Below are 12,334 nucleotides of genomic sequence, written 5' to 3'. Positions count from 1 at the left end.
TCATACAAATCTAGACCGTCTTCTTGCTATTATTATATTATCATTATTATTAGCGTATAAAACACGACAAATAATCATCATAAAGAGAGTATTTAGTACAAGCATCAAAGAATTAATTCAGTAACCAGACATGAGTATTCATGATATTACAATATGCGCCATGCTCTGCGAAAAGAGGGCTTCGTGCATGTGCGTAAAATATCGTCCCGGATTAGCCTGTGTAGTCCGCACAGGCTAATCAGGGACGGCACTTTCCGCTTTAATGACATTTTTCGTTTCAAGACAGTCTCTTGGTAGCATAAATCCAGTTGAGACGGAAAGTGTCGTCCCTGATAAGCCTGTGCGGACTGCACAGGCTAATCTGGGACGACACTTTTCGCTCATGATTTAATTCCCTTTTTCACAGAACACGGCCCATATCATAACGAGTGGGTGTTGACCGATGGTTGCAATATTGATAATCTTGAGATGAGAAAATTGCTTTTGATTATTCAGAGGTCAATTATGATGGTGGTGATGATTACAATGAAGATATGAAGATGGTGTAGTGGTAGAAGTAGAATTACTAGTAGAAGTAGCAGGGCCCGATTTCTCGAATATTCTTAAGTATGTTATAGCTGGCTTACGAACATGTTCATTGTAATACCTGTTATAAGCTTTGTATAAAACTTGTTTGGGAAATTAACACCGTCAATACTCCATCCAATTTAAGATGAAAATATGAATCAAGGATATGCTGGACTTAAGTCCAGTTATTCTTAAAAAATTTTTGCTATGGGGGTCTATGGCTGTACCACGATAATTAAGCCCCATTTTACACGTAATGAAGCCGACTTCTAGGAACTAATAATTTTCATAAAAGCACTATAGGCCATTCTGAGCCATATGATTGCCAATTGTTTTCTGACGAAATACATTAGATTTGACATAGGGCGATTAAACGCCTCGTCTAAAATAGATTTCTTTACTACGACCGGTCAGTTGGGAAATTAAAACTGGCAACGGGGATTTGTCCACCCACTTCCCGAACACCATTTTCAGGAGTTCCTTTACTGTGGAGAGTTTATAGAATAAATTTCGTGCACATATATAGAGATGACAAAGCCGTTCAAATAAATTGAAATTATCAAACAGAGTGCAATTTATCCGTCTGAGAATTAATTGCATAGACTGACTAAGCCTCGTTGTGGAGGAAAACTGAGCTTAATGCATGTGCGTAAAGTGACATCCCAAATTAGCATGTGCAGTAAGAACAGGCTTTTTAGAGACAACACGTTTCACTAGTAGGTATTTTTTGGTCTCTTCGCAACGACAATCTATTGCACTCGGAAATTATCGTACCTGATTAACATGTGTGGACTGCACACGTAAATCTGGGACGACATTTTACGCACATGCGTTGCCTGTAAGCTCAGTTTTCTTTGTACGAGGCTCGAATGATGATGTTTTGTATAAGACCCCGATGAATTATTTTTTTGGATAACCTATCAATTTATTATTTTTTAATAATTGCTGTACACATGATATGTGCCTCATTTTTGCTTATGTTCATGACACTTGAAGATTGTGCTCGGGAGTACACTTTTCGCGGGAGCGGGAAAGTCAGTACCGGTATAAGAACTAATTAGAGGGCGTGAGTTCAAATCTATGCTGCACCCGTGTGCGGAAAAAATAACTTTAATAGAATAAAAAACGTTAACATTATAGTTTAATCACACGAAATAATACTCAAGACAAAGAAAAATTTTTGAAATGAGATCATTTTCTTTTATCAAAATCGACAAAATAACATTTAGAAGAGACTTCACATAAACGGAAATTTTCATGAGATCGAAAAGTGTCTGTCCGCAGAGGTTTATCAAGGACGACACGTAACGCACGTGCATTAAGCCCAGTTTTCCCAGAACGCGGCTCAAGAAAACATCAGTTCGCGTTAAATGTCACTATTAAGGACAACGTTTCTCTATAGACGCACGAGGTATATGTCCGCTTGTGAAGACTTCGTGAAATCGACCATATGTCCACTTAAAATTTTAAACTTTCTTTCGGCTTTTTTTTTTATATTTTACTCATTGACCCATTTGAATCAAGACCGTTAACGGCTATATAATTTTAATTTTACTCTACAAAGTTTATTAACATTGACATAACCCCACCGCTGTCAGTGCATGTAATAAACTCACAATTACATGCAATCTCGCTTTCGCATTGTCGTTTGAAAAAAGTGTTAATCGGTATCTATTTAGTGGTAAATCAGCGCACCCTGCCACACTTTCTTTAACAAAAAGCTTCGCAAATATTAAGCGTTCGATGAATAATGTCCCATTTCTTGTAATCTGTCCTTGACCTAGCAGAGAGCCCGCATGTTCCATTGAAACGCCGAGAGCTTACAAGGACTGTTGGCGACATTACAAACCATAAACTTGTGAAATATGAATGAACTGTCTAATACAATTAACCTGTTTGTCAGATTGAACGAGTAAAACATAATATTTTCGAGCTTTTTATGTATGCGCCGTGCACTGTGAAAAGAGGTTTAATGCATGTACGTAAATTGTCGTCCCAGATTAGCTTTTGCAGTCCCCACAGTCAGGGACAACACTTTCCGCTTTTATGATATTTTCGTTTTAAGAAAGTGTCTTCTTGGCAAAAATCTAGTTAGTGCACAGGCTAATCTGGGACGACACTTTTGCGCACATGCATAAAACCACTTTTTCACGGAGCGCGGCTCATATATAATTGGAAAAATAGATGACCTGCAGTTATATACTTATAATTGGTAGCGAGCAGGACTGTCAACCATGGGATAGTGCGTTCGAATCTCAGCCACATTAATAATAATTATTGTGTGTTGATTGATCATGACGATATTTCTACTAGAATCGGCGCGCGATATAATTGTGTACCAATTATCTAACCCCTTGAGGTTGTTAGAGTCATCATCATCATCATCATCATCATCATCATCATCATCATCATCATCATCATCATCATCATCATCATCATCATCATCATCATCATCATCATCATCATCATCATCATCATCATCATAGTTATCTTCATCATAGTTATCATCATCACAATCATCATCATCATCATCATCATCATCATCATCATCATCATCATCATCATCATCATCATCATCATCATCATCATCATCATCATCATCATCATCATCATCATCATCATCATCAACCAAATAATCTTATTTTCTCATTTTACATAAGATTCAAAACGTATATTTTGTTGTAACAAATGACTATTTTCAAAACTTTTAATGTTTTTTTTCATTTCTGACAAATACGAAAATTAAACATGGAAACAATACGATTTTTTCGAACGCGTAACAAATTACACAGCAGTACTAACATATAAAAATTCGATTTTAGCCATCCTTTGACAGGGTTGCTCCGAATTACTTGAAGCTGGTAATTTCTTCCAGCTTCTAGCCGTTGTTGGTGGTGTCTGCACTGGTGCTGTTAGTGGTGTTCATCAAGATCTTCGTCTTTTCCGTGCTGACCTCCATCCAGTATGTCCCTGCTTTCAGAAAGTCTGTTGGTGAGGTATTGGAGTTCACAGCTCGTGCCACCCATAAGTTAATTGTCACCAGCGAATCTCAAAAAAGGAAATGTGTGTATAAACATATGGCTTGTAAAAATGATGGTTTATGAAAAACACGTATGTGAAGAAAATACTTATATAAAATATTATTCGCAAAAAATATTGTTCCTGATACATGTAAATATATTATGAAAATGATATGGTTAAAAATGTGATTTGCAAACAATATGGTTTGTAAAAAAAAAGTTTGCGGAAAATATTATTTATGGAAAATAAAGTTTAAGAAAAAAATGGTTGTAGAAATATTGTTTGTTAAAATAAATGGTTTTATTCAAATGTCAAATGTGAAAATATGTTTTTGCAAGTTTTATTCAAATGTCAAATGTGAAAATATGTTTTTGGAAAAATGTGGTTTGCGAAAAATATTTTATAAAAAGATGTCACTGTTAGCAACGTAATATATGTGTCTTGTTCTGAGAAAACTGGGCTTAATGCTTGTGCGTAAAGTGCCGTCCCAGATTAGCCTGTGCAGTCCGCACAGGCTAAGCAGGGACGACACTTTCCGCTTTTGTGGTAGTTTTAGTTTGAAGGAAGTCCCTTCTTACCGAAAATCAAGTTTAGGCGGAAAGTGTCGTCCCTGATTAGCCTGTGCGAACTGCACAGGCTAATCTGGGACGAAACTTTACGCACTTGCATTATGACCAGCTTTCACAGAACAAGACAAATATGTTCCTGCTATCGTATACTTGTTAATACACACAGTTTTATGGACATGGGGCATAGTACGGACCTGAATTTATACAATATAAAGATTATTAAACAATTAAAACAAACATTCCAATCTTGTTTGTATATCATATATCATCAACTAATCATTTGACGTCATTCGCGAGTAATGTAAGGTTATGAAAACATGGTCATGAATGTTAAACAAACATTTGTTTGTTGTTTTGAACTACTGCGGATATGCTACCAATATCATTATCATGACGATCATGAATAGGTGTAAAAGAAGTACATTTCAATATTTATAAGTGAGCGAAAACATGCCCACGTAATGTTTTCGTTACTGGCCTAAAGTAACAACAGAAAAGCTGAATAGTAGTACATTGGTACGTTGCAGGATCGAATGAATGAAAATAGGCCCGTTTCTGGGCTTGCCATTGGCCCATTCCCTACCTGCATTCTTCGCCTTCACCACTTCATCCATGATTCGATCTTTCCCTTCTAACTGCCCTCTCTGCCTCATGCCCTTTATTGTACCTCCCCGCCTACGACTCTCCTTGCCGATATTTCTACTTTCAAGCCTACCCCCATGCCTCATTGATTACCCCCAGCTTCCCTACATGCCTCTTTTTTCAGCCTCTCCCTCCCCCAGCTGACCTTCCTCCCTGAATCCCTTTCTCCTTTTCAGACCAACATATATCACTGCCTGCCTTTTTTTCCATCCCTGTCTATTCCATCAATCGTTCGAACCATCCATCCTGTCGTTCGTTGGTTACCAGGTCAATTCGTTTGCTATACAGGTCGCCATGGCGTAGTGGATATGGTGTCCGCCTAGCGATCGGGACGTTACGGGTTCCATCATCACTGTGGGAGCGTTCGTTAGATCTCCTCCATAGACACCAAGTACGGGTTCTAGTCCCAGGAAACGCACCCGAGAGCGTTTCAAATAAGCAATAGGCTTTCAATGCAATGGAGTTAACTCTTTCAGTGCTGGAACTGAATTTTGAAGGCCTTTGCAAACAGTTTGGATCCAGATGAGATGCCACAGAACGTGGCGTCTCATCTGGATCCAAACTGTTTGCTATTTTTATAGCATTCTTTGAAAAAAATGAAGAAAATGCTAATTTTAGAAATTCAGCAGACGACATTTTAGCAGACGACAAGTTTCCCAGCATGCAAAAGGTTAAAATAAATAGGTTATAGCTCATTCGTTCGATCGTTTTAAGAGCTGTCATACAGTAGCAAACTCTTACAACAGGAATGAATGAAACTTATAAGGTGTCGGATCTGATTATTTTTGATTGACCTGACAAGAGCAATAATTAGAAATCCGGTTATTTCTTTCGTAAGCCTCTTACGCCATTTCCGTATCTGCTCAGACATTCGGGCTTCGCGCGTTTGTGAAACTAAATTTGTTGGGTCATGATAGTTATGCTCAAGTGAAGAAAAAAAATGCTGTAAGAGCTGAGTGTGAAATTAGGTTTTTTATCGGAATAATTTGTGGTTTTTTTTGTTTGTTATAATAATACGCTATTTTTATCTATGACGATGGGACCATACGGAAATGAATACATACTTGTGTCTGGTTCTTTCTGTAGATGTTAGAAAAAATAAATAAAAGCCGTCAAAATATCACAGCCTCTGAAGGCTGTAGAACAAGACGCAAGTGCTTGTAATTAGTTTTTTTGTGTAAAATCTGTATGAGCATCAACTTCTCGATTCATCGATATTAGTGGTTAAACTTCTCAATTTTAGATTTTTTGAAATTGATAATGACATGCAAATCTGTTTATCCGACCAAATGAAACACGCGATTGCCTTGGTCATAGAATTTTGTCTCAGTCCATTCTCCCTCTGACGCAAGCCGGACACTTCGTTGTTTGTTAAACGGTTGTTTGTATAGGCGTGAAATAATCCGTGATACGAATAAATTACTCTTCTATTTAAAACGCTGAAAATCGGAACGAATGAAACGAATGAACCAAAGCCTGCTCGCTGGACATGACGCAAAACGAGTTCATGATTTTGCAAAAGTTTACCCGCCTTATTGAACAGTGGTCGTATTCCAGAAGCATCTTAAGTTAAATTTTATTCTTATCCTTAAATTGGAAAATTTTCTTAAGTGTTTTATTTCATATTGCAATAGATTGGCATCAAGAAATACGTTTAAATACCATCATTATACCAATGTTATTTTAGGAATACCAAACAAACTTATGTTTCTTTATTATGTAAAAAAATATTGTAATTTTGAACTTTTTGAAATGACTTAAGATGTTTCTGGAATAACATCCCAAGGACATTATGATTGTGAGAATATATTCGCATCAATTATTTAACATTGTTCTTAATTAGTTCCGATCCCATGGCGCAGCATCTTCGTCACGAACAGTGTAGACAGGGTAGGCGTGTTACTGTTACGACTGTAGTCACCGTCGTAAGTTTGATTATGCATTGACAACGCAACCAACAATTAACGGACTCCCAATAAAGCAGTAACCTATTGACCGTAATAATTATGCGCTTATTGGACACAGTGACATATTTATTTTAAAAATACTTTAATAGAGAATAAAAAGATAACGACCTTATCGTTTTCTTATATGAGGTGAGGCTTAGAATAAAATAACAGCGAAGCTTGCCGTTGTTTAATTGTTGCAGTTGGTTTTATACTTGTTATATCTATGTTATTTAACTAATTAAAGCTATACTTATAAACGTTTTCTGAACACACGGACAGTGTGAAATAAATATGAGATAATAATTACGTACGATTTATAGCTTTACCGTTACGAAAGAAAAACGGTTGCTTACAAATCTTTTAACACTATATTCATTTATAAAAAAAGAAGAAAAGAAAAACTAAGCACACACACTTTTTTGTGCATACATTTTAAAGGGATCTTTTCACGGGTTGGTAAAATGACAAAATTGAAAAAAGTTGTTTCAGATTCGCAAATTTTCGGTTTAGTTATGATATTTGTGAGGAAACAGCATTACTGAACGTTTGCCATGGTCTAATATAGCCATTATATGCATCTTTTGACGATTAAAAACCCAAAAATTTATAAAGCGTTGCAACGCGAAACGATTGAATAATTTGGAGAGTTCTGTTGTTGTCGTTTAAATTTGTGAAACTACGAATATTGCTTATATAACGCATAAAATACGTGTCTTATGTATGCTTGGCAGGATAGCTCAGTTGGATAATTTGTTTTAACTTCAGGTTTCCGGGGTCACTGGTTTGAGCCCTGCTGCGGGCTACTTTTTTTTCCTTTTTTAAATTTTATATTTGATTTTTTACTGTAGCTTTTAAAATTTAATGTTTACATTTATCAATATAAAGCATTTAATTACAAACTTCAACACATGCCAAAATCTGTGAAAAGGCCCCTTTAAGGCGACAAAGTCCCACAATAAACTGTAATAAAGCCCTAAGTTATCTTTATTTTTCGGAAGGAACGATACTTTCAGAACGAGACTTGCATTACATGGCGAGACTTGAATTAGAGACCGAAACCTGAATTACAGGACGAGACTGGAGTTACTGAACGAGACTTTATTTACGGAACAAGGCTTGAATAACCGAACGAAAATTGAATAATAGAACGAGACTTGAATTCAATAACGAAACCTAAATAACAGCGATCTGCGAAGCATTGAGTTTAGACTGTTTGATAACTAGGAGATGAAGCATTAATGTCGAGCTAAAAGACAACTCGACATAGCTGTAAAATGGCGGTTCCGTGTAAGTGCGTGCGTGCGTACGTTCGTCCGTCCGTTTCATGCGTGTGTGCATACGTTCCTCTTGTCCTGTTCGGACTGAAATTTGGTCATTTATATTATCGCTATTTGAACTAACATACAACACATGGTCACCGTATGCAGGATGCAGGGTCACGTGACATTTTGGGGTTCCGAATTAAACTTTAATGGATGTAAACACAACCGTAAGTGGTGCTTTATTTCAAATAACTTTTTATAACGTTATTTCTTAAGAATTTCTTAAAAATACAGTTTTTTGGTTAAAGGCGACTTTCCTTGTGACCTTGACATTTGACCCGTTGACTTAAAATTGAAAGGCGGCTTCATGTTTTTCAGAATTAACCATGATAATATTATACATGATTGTATGTCACATCGTTCTCGAAATATGTGGATACGAACGGTCTACGGACCGACCTACCGACCGACCGACGAACTAATTCAAAGCGATATACCCCAATTTCTTCGATAGGGGCAAACTAATAATACTTCTATTGCTTCTAATAATGCTAATACGACTGTAGATAATACCACTTATAATTTTATTAACACTATTTCTATCTCTACCACCACCACTTCCTCCGCCACCAACACCACCACTACAAAAACAACAACATAATAATCATCATAAACTACAAGAACGTTTAACACTAACTGAAAGACAACAAAACGTGGGTTCTTTTAACAAACGACGGACGGTGTATCCAACATAAATACTGCATGATTTATGGCAACGAGCATATATAGAAATGACCAATAAATTAGTTCATTCATGAATTCATTCACTGCAGCCGTAATCGATTGATCCTTTATAGCGCCCTGTGGTAGTGCGGTCTAGTGAGGGATAATAAGACATGAAATGACGTGACGCGCAAGGTATAAAAGCGCATGGTCACCTGAAAACGAGCATGAGAAATTTTGCGACATTTGTGCAATATAAGTAATTGTTACAATCGGAAATTTCTTACCCGGGCGATAAAGAAAACTAAACGAAAGAGAAATAACTGGACAATCATTTAATTATTTTGTATGAATTTGTTATATTATTATTTATTTATTACCGCGTTGTGTGAACAATGTTCAGTATGAATATTAAAGCGATCGCAACAGTAAGTAATCCTTTATATATTTTTTTCGAAGAATTATAATAAATAACAATTAATCAATTGCTATCAATCAGTGAGTAATTTTTGCAAAACGTAGGCTTTACTTGTTAATGCATACATTTGCATCATTCTAAACACGTGTAATGTAGTAGTATTACTAAGACAAAAATCTTCTTAGAATTACAATATATATCTTATTTGATGGTGAACATATTTGCTTTATTTAAAAATACAGTAAACTCATTCGTATTGCACTCTGTGGAATGGAGTTTAATGCATGTGCGTTAAGTGTCGTCCCATATTAGCCTGTGCAGTTCGCACAGGCTAATCAGGGACGACACTTTCCGCCTTTACTAGATTTTCATCAAGACGAGTCTTGATTTAAACGGAAAATAAAATAAAAGTGGAAAGTGTCGTCCCTGATTAGCATATGCTGTCTGCACAGTCTAATCTGGGACGAAACTTTACGCACATGCATTAAACCCCCTTTTCACAGAGCGTGACTTCTTCTTGGACGCGTCAATTCGTAGTTTCCTGATCAAATAAAAAAAAACTTACAGGCAGACACATTAGCGTCGTTATTTTCCGATGTGTTCGTGTTCAAGTCGTGGATCGTTCAACCCACGAAATCAACGACGAATAGTGCCCGCGCATTATAATGATTTTGAAGATAATTTTTTGTGCCGCGTTCTGAGAAAACTGGGCTTAATGCATGTGTGTAAAGTGTCATCCCAGATTAGCCTGTGCAGTCTCTTCTTAGCAAAAAATTTAGGCAGAGAGTGACGTCCCTGATTAGCCCGTGCGGACTACACAGGCTAAGCTGGGACGACACTTTTCGCACATGCATTAAGCCCAGTTTTCTCAGAACGCACATCATTTTTAATCCTTTTAAGTTCATTATTCTTAGATGTGTAAAAAGGCGCATTGTTAAATCGTAATCATCACCGATTCTTTTGTCCACTAAATAAGTTGGTCACAACTTATAGTTTGGACAACTAATATTTTGTCAGTTACGCGCATTGTTTTATCAACGATAATTGAGTTCTTTACTGTTAGGAAACTATGCGATAGTTATGTTATAATATAATTAATTGCTCGTCAAAAACTAATATACATAAAAAATAACGAATAATTTAAGAATACCATTCGTTCTATGCTGACGTTTGTATAAAATAACATTCTTTTTTCTATAAACACTTCTGACAATACAATGAGCCTGTATTCTTTTACAAGTTCATATAAACGAGCCTGTATTCTTTTACAAGTTCATATAAACGAGCCTGTATTCTTTTACAAGTTCATATAAATGAGCCTGTATTCTTTTACAAGTTCATATAAATGAGCCTGTATTCTTTTACAAGTTCATATAAATGAGCCTGTATTCTTTTACAAGTTCATATTTGTTTCGAAAAAGAACTTTTTATGTTCTTGAATGCATATCATGAGATGCTTTTTCACTTATGTTGAAAACGAGAAATATATTTCGTGAGCTCTAATTTGTATCGAATTACCCTTTTTCCTTTACATGCTCTCGTTTCTATCGAATGTTAACTCATTTGTTCTGTAATTATGTTTGAATCAAATGAGGACTTTTTTTCTATGCTCACGTTGGCATCGTATGAGAACTTATTTTTTTTTTCCAATTTACTGTAAAAAAGGCATGTGCGTTATGCCCGTAAAGGAATATTTATCCATTTATAATGTATAACCTATGCACAATTATATGTGATTGTAATTTCAGTGTGAAAGTTTAGATCTACTATGAATAACATTAAGAATCAATTAATGTTTGTCACATTTGCGAAATTCGAGATCAATTTTTTTTCAGACAAAAACAAGTATTCGAGAAAAAAGTAAAACAGTGAAAATATAGAACAGAACAGAACAGAATTTTATTACACATAAACTTTACAGTTTCTAGTGTTAAACAAAAACAATAATACAAAATACATGAATTTAGTAAGTGGATTTAGCAGAAATGTTATAAAATACTTATGGATGAACTTTACAGATAACAAAACTCGTTATAAATCACATGTTAACAGTGTATAATGCTACATGTGGATGCTTTTTACTACTTTTATAATCATTAAGGTAAAACATTAATTGTAATTTGAAGGAGCATAGAATATAATAGTGCGCATCCAAACCACATAAAATTTAAGTAGCAACGGCACAATTACAAATAATAGTTGAACTTGTATAATAATACATTAGCATAGTCTATAATCAGTAAAATATATAAATAATTTTAATTTTGAAATATAACAATAATTATACTTTCGAAGGAGCACACATTATACATTCGAATCACAATCACAAAATCAGGTATCGAAACAGTACCGGATAATACATATAATTAATATGAATGCAACATCTGTATCATCATATACAATACATGTTCAAATATAACATATCACATGATGTCATATTGTATTCAATATACATTTTAAGCTATAAAACAAATACATTGAATAAATTATACATTATTATTGGTATAGCGATTGCGAATCTTGAGTGCTTCTGAAATGAACTTCCCTAACTTAAGCATTTCATTTTTATTTTCTGTAGTTAATAATTTTGTGAGTTTGAACATGCTAGGTCTGACTCTATTATATGTTTTAATGTAGTTGTCTCTTATTTGGGCAAGTTTAGAACATTTCAACAAAAAGTGGTATTCATCTTCTATTTCATTACTATCACATAATTGGCAGAGTGGCAAGTTTCGTTCTAATCTATCATTTCTTCAAGTCTGTATTCTCAGGTTATGTGCACAGATGCGTATTTTTGTAATCGCTGTTCTTAACTTTCTTGAAACAATCGTCTCTAAATATTGTTCAAACGAAAATGTTGTTTTAATTGCTTTGTATACAATTAGTACCCTATTATCATTAATATCTCGATTCCACTCTTGTAAGTATTCGTCGATAACTCTCTGTTTAAACAAAGTCAAAAAATAACCTCATTGATTTGTGAGATATTAGACCAAACATAATTAAATCCGTATTGAGATAGTAAGTCCCTAACCTTCCCAAACCAGTTCAATTTATTATCATTTACGGCAATTTGACCATCTTCCAATATATATTGTAGTATAATGTTTTCGCTTCTAGTTATTTTAAACCAATATTTTACAATACGTACATATCTGTTAATAAACAACGGGTATCTACGAA

Source organism: Dreissena polymorpha, chromosome 7, assembly GCF_020536995.1.
Source record: "Dreissena polymorpha isolate Duluth1 chromosome 7, UMN_Dpol_1.0, whole genome shotgun sequence".
NCBI classification, from domain to species: domain Eukaryota; kingdom Metazoa; phylum Mollusca; class Bivalvia; order Myida; family Dreissenidae; genus Dreissena; species Dreissena polymorpha.
Note: the sequence above shows the minus strand (reverse complement) of the source record.